Source organism: Blennius ocellaris (genome assembly GCF_963422515.1).
Source record: "Blennius ocellaris genome assembly, chromosome: 3".
Lineage (NCBI taxonomy): Eukaryota > Metazoa > Chordata > Actinopteri > Blenniiformes > Blenniidae > Blennius > Blennius ocellaris.
The window spans coordinates 11,432,915-11,442,996 of NC_137652.1; the positions used below are offsets into that span (position 1 = coordinate 11,432,915).

The 10,082-nt window shown below is 39.1% G+C and overlaps 1 protein-coding gene across 1 annotated transcript in view; it reads right to left on the reverse strand.

The window, feature by feature from the left end:
• Positions 1-730, reverse strand: part of ctnna2 (catenin (cadherin-associated protein), alpha 2) — a 353,855-nt gene extending 353,125 nt beyond the window's left edge. The window contains exon 1 of the mRNA XM_080518161.1: positions 514-730. The gene's annotated coding sequence lies outside the window, so the exon portion shown is untranslated. The remainder of the gene's footprint in view (positions 1-513) is intronic.
• Between the last annotated feature and the right edge of the window lie 9,352 nt (positions 731-10,082).

Below are 10,082 nucleotides of genomic sequence, written 5' to 3' on the forward strand. Positions count from 1 at the left end.
AAACGATAAGACAAAGAGATTTAAGAGAGCCTGACGGGAAGACGCCCGTGGAGAGACTGGAGGTCTGTGAATAATTGAGCTTGGGCTCATTGCAGATGTGGGATGGTTATTTCACTGGCATTAAAGTGGCCGGTGTGTGTGTATGTGTGTGTTAGCGTTAGCTGTTAGCATAGCATCCGGAGCAGGCGTTCAGCACCGGGCTCGCTGGATAGCAGCTTCCGACTCCACGAATGATCGCTGAGATCTGAGCTCGTGCGGGTTAATTCACTTTCACCAGTGTAAAGGCTTAATGTAGCCGATCTCTCGCGCTCCCTCTCTCTCCACCTCCTCCACCCTCCGACACGCTGATGCTCAAATGATGAATGAAAAGCCCCGGACCTCGCCTAAGCTAACGTTAGCAGATCGGTGGGTCAATCAATGCAGCAAGTGTAAAATGCTACCAGGCTGCTAGCAGGAGAAAATAAAGCTACCAGCTGACAAAAAAAAAAAAAAAAAAAAACAGCAATCACGCACCTTTAACCGATGGGGATGACACCTCTTGCAGGTCCGCAAATAGTGCACAGCGGCTGGTCTCACTGAGTACTCCCCAAAAAGAAAGATGGTGCCCCGCTGGTTCGGTTAAAGCCACAAGCGAGAGGAGTGAAAAATCGACTCAACGTGGACGCTTTCCTCAGTCTTGTGGTGCTGAATCGAAAAGCACACGCTTCTGTCGGTGTCTTCGGAAATGCCTCCTCCTCCCAACACTCCCTGCGAAATAATGACCCCTCCCAGCGCCCCGACCACAACAGCAGAGCAGGCAGGTGCAGGCGGCGGTGCGCTACGAGAGGAGAGCCTTGCAACATAGTGGGCTGTGCGGTGGATTCCCGGCTGGGCCAATCAGGAGCGTCGCTGACGGGTCGACGCATGCGTGATCGCGCGTGTGAGGAGCGAGCGGACACATTGTCGGGGATCTCGGAGCAACTGCCAGTCAGATTCCTGGCAGCAGAATGCCAATTATAACTTCAACAGCGGCGCTAAAAAAAACACACAAAAAAACACGACGCTGCTAATTACTGCGCTCATACTTTCAGGAGGTGTCGGAGTGAACATGCGGGATATACTGATTGCATAGTTATTCAAACATTATTAGGGAAAAGTGAAATCATAGGAGAGTAGCTCCGTCTGCAACATTTCTCAGGAAAAAAAAGTATGTCACTGCAACTTGTGGATATTCAAGCGATTTTCCATCCATCTTTTTGAAATGTGTCGGACACCAAAGTTTCAGAGAACTTCAGCTTGCAGTCAGACTTGCAGTCAGACAAAGAAGTTTCCTTCTTACCTCTCCTGGCATTCTTTATAAATACTGTTTTTTTTTTTTTTGTGGTCAGACCTAAACAAAGTAATCCAGAGTTCCTCCTTTGGCTGTGTTAGGGAGGGACAGTGGGGAGGCTAGAGGAACTGACTTAGTAGCTGATGTTCATAGGTTGTAATCCCTCTGCAGACAGGTTTGAGCCCTGAGCAAGACCCATGACCCCCATTGGCTCCTCAGAGCAACTTAATATCCTTCCCACTACTTCCTAAAAATAGAATGAATAAATGCAGCAAAAGGACTTCCCCCAAGGAAATTAATAAGGTATGGTAAAGTTTTTTTGTTAGTTAGTTAGTTAGTTAGTTAGTTAGTTAGTTAGTTAGTTAGTTAGTTAGTTAGTTAGTTAGTTAGTTAGTTAGTTAGTTAGTTAGTTAGTTAGTTAGTTTCAAAGAGGAGCTGCTTATTTCTTCTTCTTTTTTTAAATCTCACAATTTATTTATGGGTTAAACAAGCCTGAAAATGTCAGTGATCTTTTTTCTCCCAAAGTAGTGCCTTTTTCAGTATCCATTATTATTTTCAGTCTTCATAGAATTTTGGTGTGTTCTATCAAGGTAGTTCTATCAAGTACAAGACTAGACACCATTCACAAAACATTTTAAGGAGAATATCATGTTGTTATTTGCTGCACTTAAACCATGGCTTGGTCAATGAATCTAAAACATAAAAACAAGAATTTTGCAGCTCTGCAATTAAAGTCAGCTGGAGACAGAAAACTTATTCAATTTGTGTCCCTTCTGCACAATTGAAGTTCTTTCATTCAATTAATCCAACATCAACAATAATTTGGGAGTTATCACCTTTTGAAGGTTAAATGTGTTTTCAAGCCTCTGACAAATAGGATTTGGTTAGAGGAGGGCATCGATCTTGGTCTCCATCTCTTCACTTAACATGATAGGCACAACCATACACATGTTCAAGGCATTTAATTTAATTCAGTGTCTCATGTCAGAAACGTCAAAGGGGCACAATGTAAAAGTTATGTTGTGCCTCTGTTTTACATTAGGTGGTATTCATGAATAAATGTAGCGCGAGTCTGTCATTCACCTGAATTTCAAGGTTTTTCTTCTTTTGCTCCTTTAGTTTGTCAGTGGGAATGATTTAGACTGAGTTCTCAGTGGGTAAATAGACTACACCACATTGGTCAGGAGCTTTAGCCATTGTTGGGTTAACAAAACAGCTTCTTCTTCAAGTGACTGAATACACGGTGTAAGTGTGTTGGCAATATTTACTGAAAGACAAAACTGGTTTGGACGAGTTGGAAAATGTGCTGATTTGTGTAAGTATATCAGCAGGTCATCATAAAATTGTCTGTTCAATGATGTCAAAGCTGTTCGGTTTTATTTGGCTTTATGTTGTAAGTAATATTAATACATGTAAACTAAAACATGATAGAGTGCACATTTAAATTGGGAAAAAATTATCATAATTTTGATGATTACATGGTTCATTAAGGCATTTATCATTGTAAGGTTGACACTTTAATTAGAATACATAAAGAAATACTATGACAGTCACTACGTGATCAACAGGGGAGAGGAAGCACTCCTTTCTTTTTAACAAGAAGAAGCTTCAGACAGAAACCTGCTATAACTGGTTGGAGGTAGGGGGTATAGCAAAGAGAGAAAAGAAGAACACAGAAGCACAAACAATGAGTGTAGCGCAGATTGATGGGACAAGGAAGCACAGATCGTGAACCTGATGCTTCAAAGCAAGAGAGATACATGCTGGAAAGCACAAACACAATGAGAAGATACTGAGCAGAAAGTACAGAGGAGAGGAGAAGCAAAGTTACAGACATGCAGTGATATCGATGCATAACTGAAAAGTGAAAAAAGCTGTGGAAAGACACTTAATGTATGAAGAAAGCTTCTCTGACAGCCCAGGCCGATTGAAGCATGATTCATGGTCACCTCAACCACTCTTAACAAAAGGTTTATATTTATAAAAAAGAAAAAAGAAAAAAAATTGTTTTATAAAAGCGAAAAGCAGAAAGTCGAAAAGCTATCTGCTTCTTAAACTGAACACGGTTGGATAATATTCAATAGTGTGTTGAATTTTGATCTCGAGGAGAGGGAAACAAGGATTTATATTGTGGAAAATACTTTCAACCTATAGCTCTATTGCCTGTTGTACCAATTAAAACCATACAAGAAATTAATTCCTGTGTTCTTTAAACAACATTAAACATTGTTATGTTATATGTAATATTGGAAACAAACCCTTAGCCTTCAAGTCTGAACGGCTAATTTCAACCATCAACTTTTATTTTTAGTCACAGTTTTGAAGATAATGAAGGTCTATCGACACTTGAAGAAACATAAAACTTATCCTGGCTCTTCAATTTGCTACAGTCTGGTGGCTCCCATTACGCTTTTGCTATGAATCACAGTGAAAGGTCACGAACATTTTGAATGTAATGGTAGACTGATGCCCAGTGCTTGCAGTTTGTTATATCGAACAGCCGCAGATTTCAATCTCCATAACGATTCGCAAAATATTAACTCTTTACCAGGAAAGTGACAGTGTTGTTTTTCCCCCCCAAAAAACTGATGTAATAAAAGTTAACAAACACACAGTTGTGCTAATTTATATGTGCTATATTTAGATACAAGTCATAAAATCTGTGAAAATTATGACAATACATAACATATCCACTTCACAAAAATAATGCTGTGTTCTAGCGCTTTGCTTTTGTCAATCATCTCTTTCTCTTAGTCAAACAGTTGGATGTCATTACCTTCAAAATGTGAAAAGAATGGATGAAAGAAAATATGAAAAATGATGTCCACTATATTTGCACATCGGAACTAATGAAGGAGTATGTCCATTTTAAAACACAGGCATTGTGAGTGACCTCACTGAAAAAGACACATAATGTAGGACAGCAGAGTTTGTAGTGCAGAGGATTTGATGACAGAATTGTAAAATCTTTTGCTGAAATTCATTAAGAAATATAGATCAGTGAGAAAACCGTGTGACTTTGGTCAATTTTACACTTTTCTACAAAGCAGCTTGATTAAGACTAAAGAAGAAACTTGGTCTCAGAACCGGATTCAGTGAGAAACTGATGTTAAAATGATCAGTATATACATTTTTTCAATTCAATCGACCCCTTTAAAGAGTTAAAACAGGAACATCTTGTTTACTGTTGACATTTTTATTTGCTACACTTAAAACACGATTCAGTCAATGAAGCTGGAAACAAGTGGATATGAGTTTTGCGGCCCTGCAATAAAAGTCAGTGCGAGAGAATACTTGCATCACCTCATTCATGTCCCTTATGCACCATCTACCACAGACTTGGTAATTACCCCTATAAACAGTGAGACAGTTGATTTGAGGGACCGCATACCATCCGTTGACTAGAATCATGTTTAAAGCAGATCTGTGAACTTAAAAGATGATCACAGAAAAATTACGATTTTCTAACTTACATTCAATTTCAGCCATATTTAGCTTAACTTGCATGCAGCCATGTGTAGATTTAGTTTTCACTTATCTCTCCGACTCCTCATCTGAAGAGCAGATACAGTTATCGGGTCAGTTACTTCTGCAGACATGTTGCACTTTAAACCATCGGGCTTCTCTATTTGTCAGTGACTTCCCAGAATGTGCTGAGCATGACTTCAAAGCCTGGAGGCAAACAAACCCATTAACCAGATCCACCATTCAGTTTCCATTAAACTCATCTGAGCCTGAGTGCAAGTGGGAGCAAAATCTCAAAAATGATTTGGGATCGAGTCGAACAACTCCGTCCTCCAGCTGCGTACTCGGGGGATCCCACAGTTTTCCCAGGGCTAACTGCATGGATGTATTTGTCGTGGTTGTTCTAACCCCCCCCCCCCCCCAGCTGTATGAGGCCAGATTTTTGTCCTTGAGGAGGTTGTCACAAGTTCAAACCAGATGTTTTGAACAACAGAAGCTGGGTCAATGTCTGTATTTTGGAAAAGGTCTGGGAGCTTTTTCCAGTTATCTGTGTGGTTCAACCCCTCAGCCCTCAGGGTGAGCCCAGATGCATTGTAAAGTTGTGAAGAAACCTCATTTCAGCCTTTGCCCAGAGCTCATGACCATAAGTGATGCTTGGAACACAGAATTATGGTTTTAATTGTAAGCCTCTCCTGCAGGCTCAGCTCCCTCTCTACCTTGCAGACCAGTATATAATAACCGCATCAGTCTGTCGCCTTCCTGCACAATTCTGCCGCTGTACTTGTGAACAAAACACAGATGTCTTTGAACGCAGCTGTTTGGAATAGTGATATCCACATATCTCCCAGTATATCCACCGTCCAATGGGCTTTCAGGTGATGTCACCGACAACATGCATCTCCTTTACAACTCTTTTAGGCACAGCCGCTGATCCCAGCGAACAATGGTCAAAGCCATGTGGAGCTTTCATACAAAAAAAAATACAAATTATGTGACTTATTCAAGAATCATTAGTTTTGACAAAAAAATCTGATTGAACAACAGGAGTTTTTGTGTGACTTCATTGAGACTCTTCCCAATGTATCACTGAACCTTTATCCATCCTTGTTCCATACTGCTTTATCCAGTTTGGGTAACAGGGCGTGGGAGACTGTCCCAGCTGATTATGAGTGAAGGCCCGGTACAACCGGAACAGGTCGTCTACGGTGTCAGAGAGAATCCGTGTGCAGAATTGCAAAATGTGCAGAATTGTTTTTGTGATTTTTGTTGACAAACGCTAATTTAGTGACAGCACTGTTTGTGTGAGTGAGAAAATAAATCGATCCATCCATGTTCTATGTCGTTTTGTTCAATTGAGTGTGAAAAAAGTAGGTCAGGCCACCAGTCGAAACACAGAGAAACAAAACAATCAATCACATACATTCACATCTACAGGGATATGAAAAGTCACCAATTAATTTCATGTGCACCTTTTTGGACGATGGAAGTAAATGGAATACCTGGAGAAATCTCTTTCAATAGGAAAACTTAAACCCAAGACATGCTTGGTAAGAGTAAAGAGTTCCACCCACTGTACCAGTGTGCATCCCTCCGTGACAAAAGTCAGCATGACAACTGGAACATAGGTCATATATACATAAAATATGTTCAATGCTTTATAAATACCCCCTTTAATTTTTCTTAATGCCTAATCATCAAATAAAGAATTAATAAACTGTTACACATAAAAAAAAAACAACTTCTTCACCTGTTTGCAAAGTTTTAATGCAAAAAAGAATATTCATTAGTCAATCATCACCGTGTCAACTCAAAGAGTGGGTTCAGAGGAACGTCTCACCAAGTTATTTTCAAGCAGTGTCTGCATAACTGGTGGACAATTACAGAGTCTGGAATGAGCAGGTAATCACTCAAAGCCTCAGAAGTTACGTCTCCCCAGGAAATTATATTACGCCGAGTTTCAGCCAATATATTATATAAGGTGAGTAAGACGCTGCTGAATGAGATGGATCTTTGATGCTGTGCAGTTGTGTCAGACAAATGTGTGCTGAGCATGAGTAATATTTTAAGAAAAACAAGCAAATTAAGAATATTAATCTCCAGTTTATGGCTGCAGCATCAACGAGAAATCGACTTTTCAAATTCAAGACTTTATGAAATCAAAAACAGAATCAGAACAATTTGAAAATGATGATCTGTGTAGTAATGGCAAATCAATTGTTCTTGGGTAAACATGATTACAGCCAGTGTGTATTGCCTTCCTGCAGTATTTCTTTTTTTTTTTGTGTCCCTCAGTCTTTGTCTACGGGGAAAAGAAAAAAGAACAGAAACAGCAGTCCGTTGTTCACCATCTGCTTGTGTTTTTAGCACATGGCAGTAATCCAGCGCAACATGTTAGCAAGCTATTTCTCATTTGTCAAACGTGGGAAGTGACAATGGCGTAACTTTAAGTCGTCCTTCAGTGTATTATGTAGCTTTTCACTATCTGGTTCACTGGACTTATCCATCTGGTACACAAGTACACTGGGAATAAACCTTTGAGTTTGAGCAGTTGTCAGCTTCTTTTGTAATTTTAGCACAAGGCAAGCAGCAAAGAGCAGTGCGTGATATGCTCCTCTTTGCCTGTAAAGCTTTGCAGCTTCAGAGCTGAGATTTGTTGTATTTCCTGTGTGCATGTAGTATGCAAGTTTTGGCATGTATCATACAAAATCAGACATGCCAAATAACTGCACTCCATAGGTTTGACTTACATAACCCCATCGGTTGGGATCGCACGCTCACATTCTGCCACAGTGTCCAGCTGCACCCTCTCTTCCACTCAAAGGCAAAGTACTCAAGGGACCGTCATCTGAAAATGTCCCTGGACTGGCTTCCTCTGCACTCCTAGCATAATGAGGTCATTGCTACACCCAATCCGTTGTACTGCAGGGATGAATAATTACGTTATGAAGTCTCCAAGCTCTCAAAATCCCATGCTTGATCCAATGAGTCAAAGAGAAAGAATTTAGGACAGCAAAGAGGGATTGAAGCTGCAGTCTCTTAAAAAAAAAAAAAGCTGACATTGGAGGTTAATACCCCATGGGGAGAATGAATTTGCCTTTCCAATTGCTCTTTTCCTTTCTGACAAAAGCTATTCAAACAGTTGAGAAGAACAGTCAAAAGGTTTTTATGAGCCTCCATGGATTTGGGGAAGTCGTTCCCAACTGCACCTACCAGATCCAGAAGAGAAGGAGTTCTTGTGATTTCTGGTGAGTGTGGTAGTTTGGCAGAAGCAAGGGGGGAGATCCCGAAGGGGGGGGACCCAATGGAGACAGGTTGAGGTCAAGGATGGCACTCGGGCCATTTAACAGCAGGTGCAAAAAAAAAAAACCCTAAAAACTACAAAGTACCAATATATCACTTATACTTTTTGCAATAAAATGGGCTTACAAAAACTTTTTGAGTACATTTTGAGTACAGTACCTGTTCTGTTAATGGAAGGCATTTGATATCTTCAGTTTTTAAAAGTGCTATACAAATAAAGTTATTATATTGCTTTGAAGAGAAGGTCCTTGTCCCATGATGAGCTTTCAATTTCTGAGTGAAGTGATGGCAGTCACAATCCTGATGAAAAGACTTCAGTACATCAAAAGGTCCTTCGGTGTGAAGGACTTTGCAAACAAATCTACAACTCAAGAAAAAAAAGAAGCAATGAAAGCATCAAGTTTGGAGTACCAGAGAACTCATTGGACTGAATGTTCTGTACTGGATTCTTAAATAGCTTGTCTGTGAAACAAAGGATCTGTTTCTTTAATGTGTCACTGCTTGCAAGTATTTCTTTTTTATTCACCAAAACATGTTCAATCACATATTTTCATACAATAAGGCATAATTATAGTAGCAATCACCATATAATTTCTGACTACCATGTCTTGATCGTTCTTGTTATTATCCTCACATCAACACAAATGTATCACTTGGTCATGGTAATTTTGAAGCTATTCACCCTCTGATAAAATGGATTTTTGAGATTAAAAGAATCTCCTGCAATGTAACAATTAGATATCTAAATGGGTTTCTGCTCAGTTATGTGACAAATTGCCCTTCAAATGCAGAGCACAAGAGCAACCATGATTATATTTTAATGAGCACAACACTTTACATGATTTTAGTCTGAATATGATCACAATCATTCCTACAGTTTGAATCAAGGACAATAAAAATAGGGATATTTTATTTGGAAATTAATATGTTCCTAAAAAAAGTTATTTCCACAGCCTTGTCATCTTGATAGGTCTGTAGGTATATGATGTAGATATTGTATACTTTATTGTGCATAGCTTTTAAATATAATTCTTAAGGTTCTAGTAATGTAAAATAAATACTTCTTTTAATATCATGTAGTCTATTCATAGAATTGTAAGTCATGAATAATACATTGTTCATGATTTGATACATGAGATGCAATTAATCATTGAGACAACTGTCACATATGATATATTATTGCGTTTGTTTCACCGGCATTCCTATTTTTTTTTTTTTATCTTTCTTTTGAGTTCGTGAAGTCCTTTAACAGTAAATGTACAGAAATCTTCGAACTACAATGACTTCATTTGTCACTGCAACAATACACTACAGCTGACAAGACTAAATACTTTTCATTGGAAGACATACTTTCTATTTTCTTATGACTGTTAAAGCCTCCTGCTGCTGATCGTCAACAGAATATAGTGTGAAAATACCCATCCGTTCGAGGCCTGAGATGTTGAAGTGTGAAATAATCTCAAGATCTTGTTTATTTCCCCCAACTTACTTTATTGTCCCTCTTAGCTCATCTAATAAAATGCGTGAAGGAATTACTTCTGTGACAGTGAAGAAGCAGTTATGTTTGTGAAATGTTCTGTGGAATATTATGCATTCTGAAAAGAAGTGGTATATTTGTGATCACGTTGCCCTTTCTGCGTCACCCAGTGGCTTGCTTTGTGAGAAACTGAGGTTTGTTAAAAGTGTTCTGACAAAATAAGCTTCATAGGGGATTTTCCAGAAATACCCTCTCTACAATGATATTTGGTGTTTAAATGAAACACAATCTACCGAACATTTTTATCTGTCTTTGTGTCTTGCTTGTGAATCTGAATCAACTATGAGAATGGAGTGATGCCATCCAAAATTCAAATAAACGGTTACTCAGACAGTGAAAATTAATTGTTTAGGTGATTCTTACATATTTGTGGCATCACAGATACATAGACACATTTTTACCCTAAATAATCTTTACATTTATGAAAACTTTTAGGGGTTGTTGTTTTTCGAACTTTAGCAGCGGTGAGGA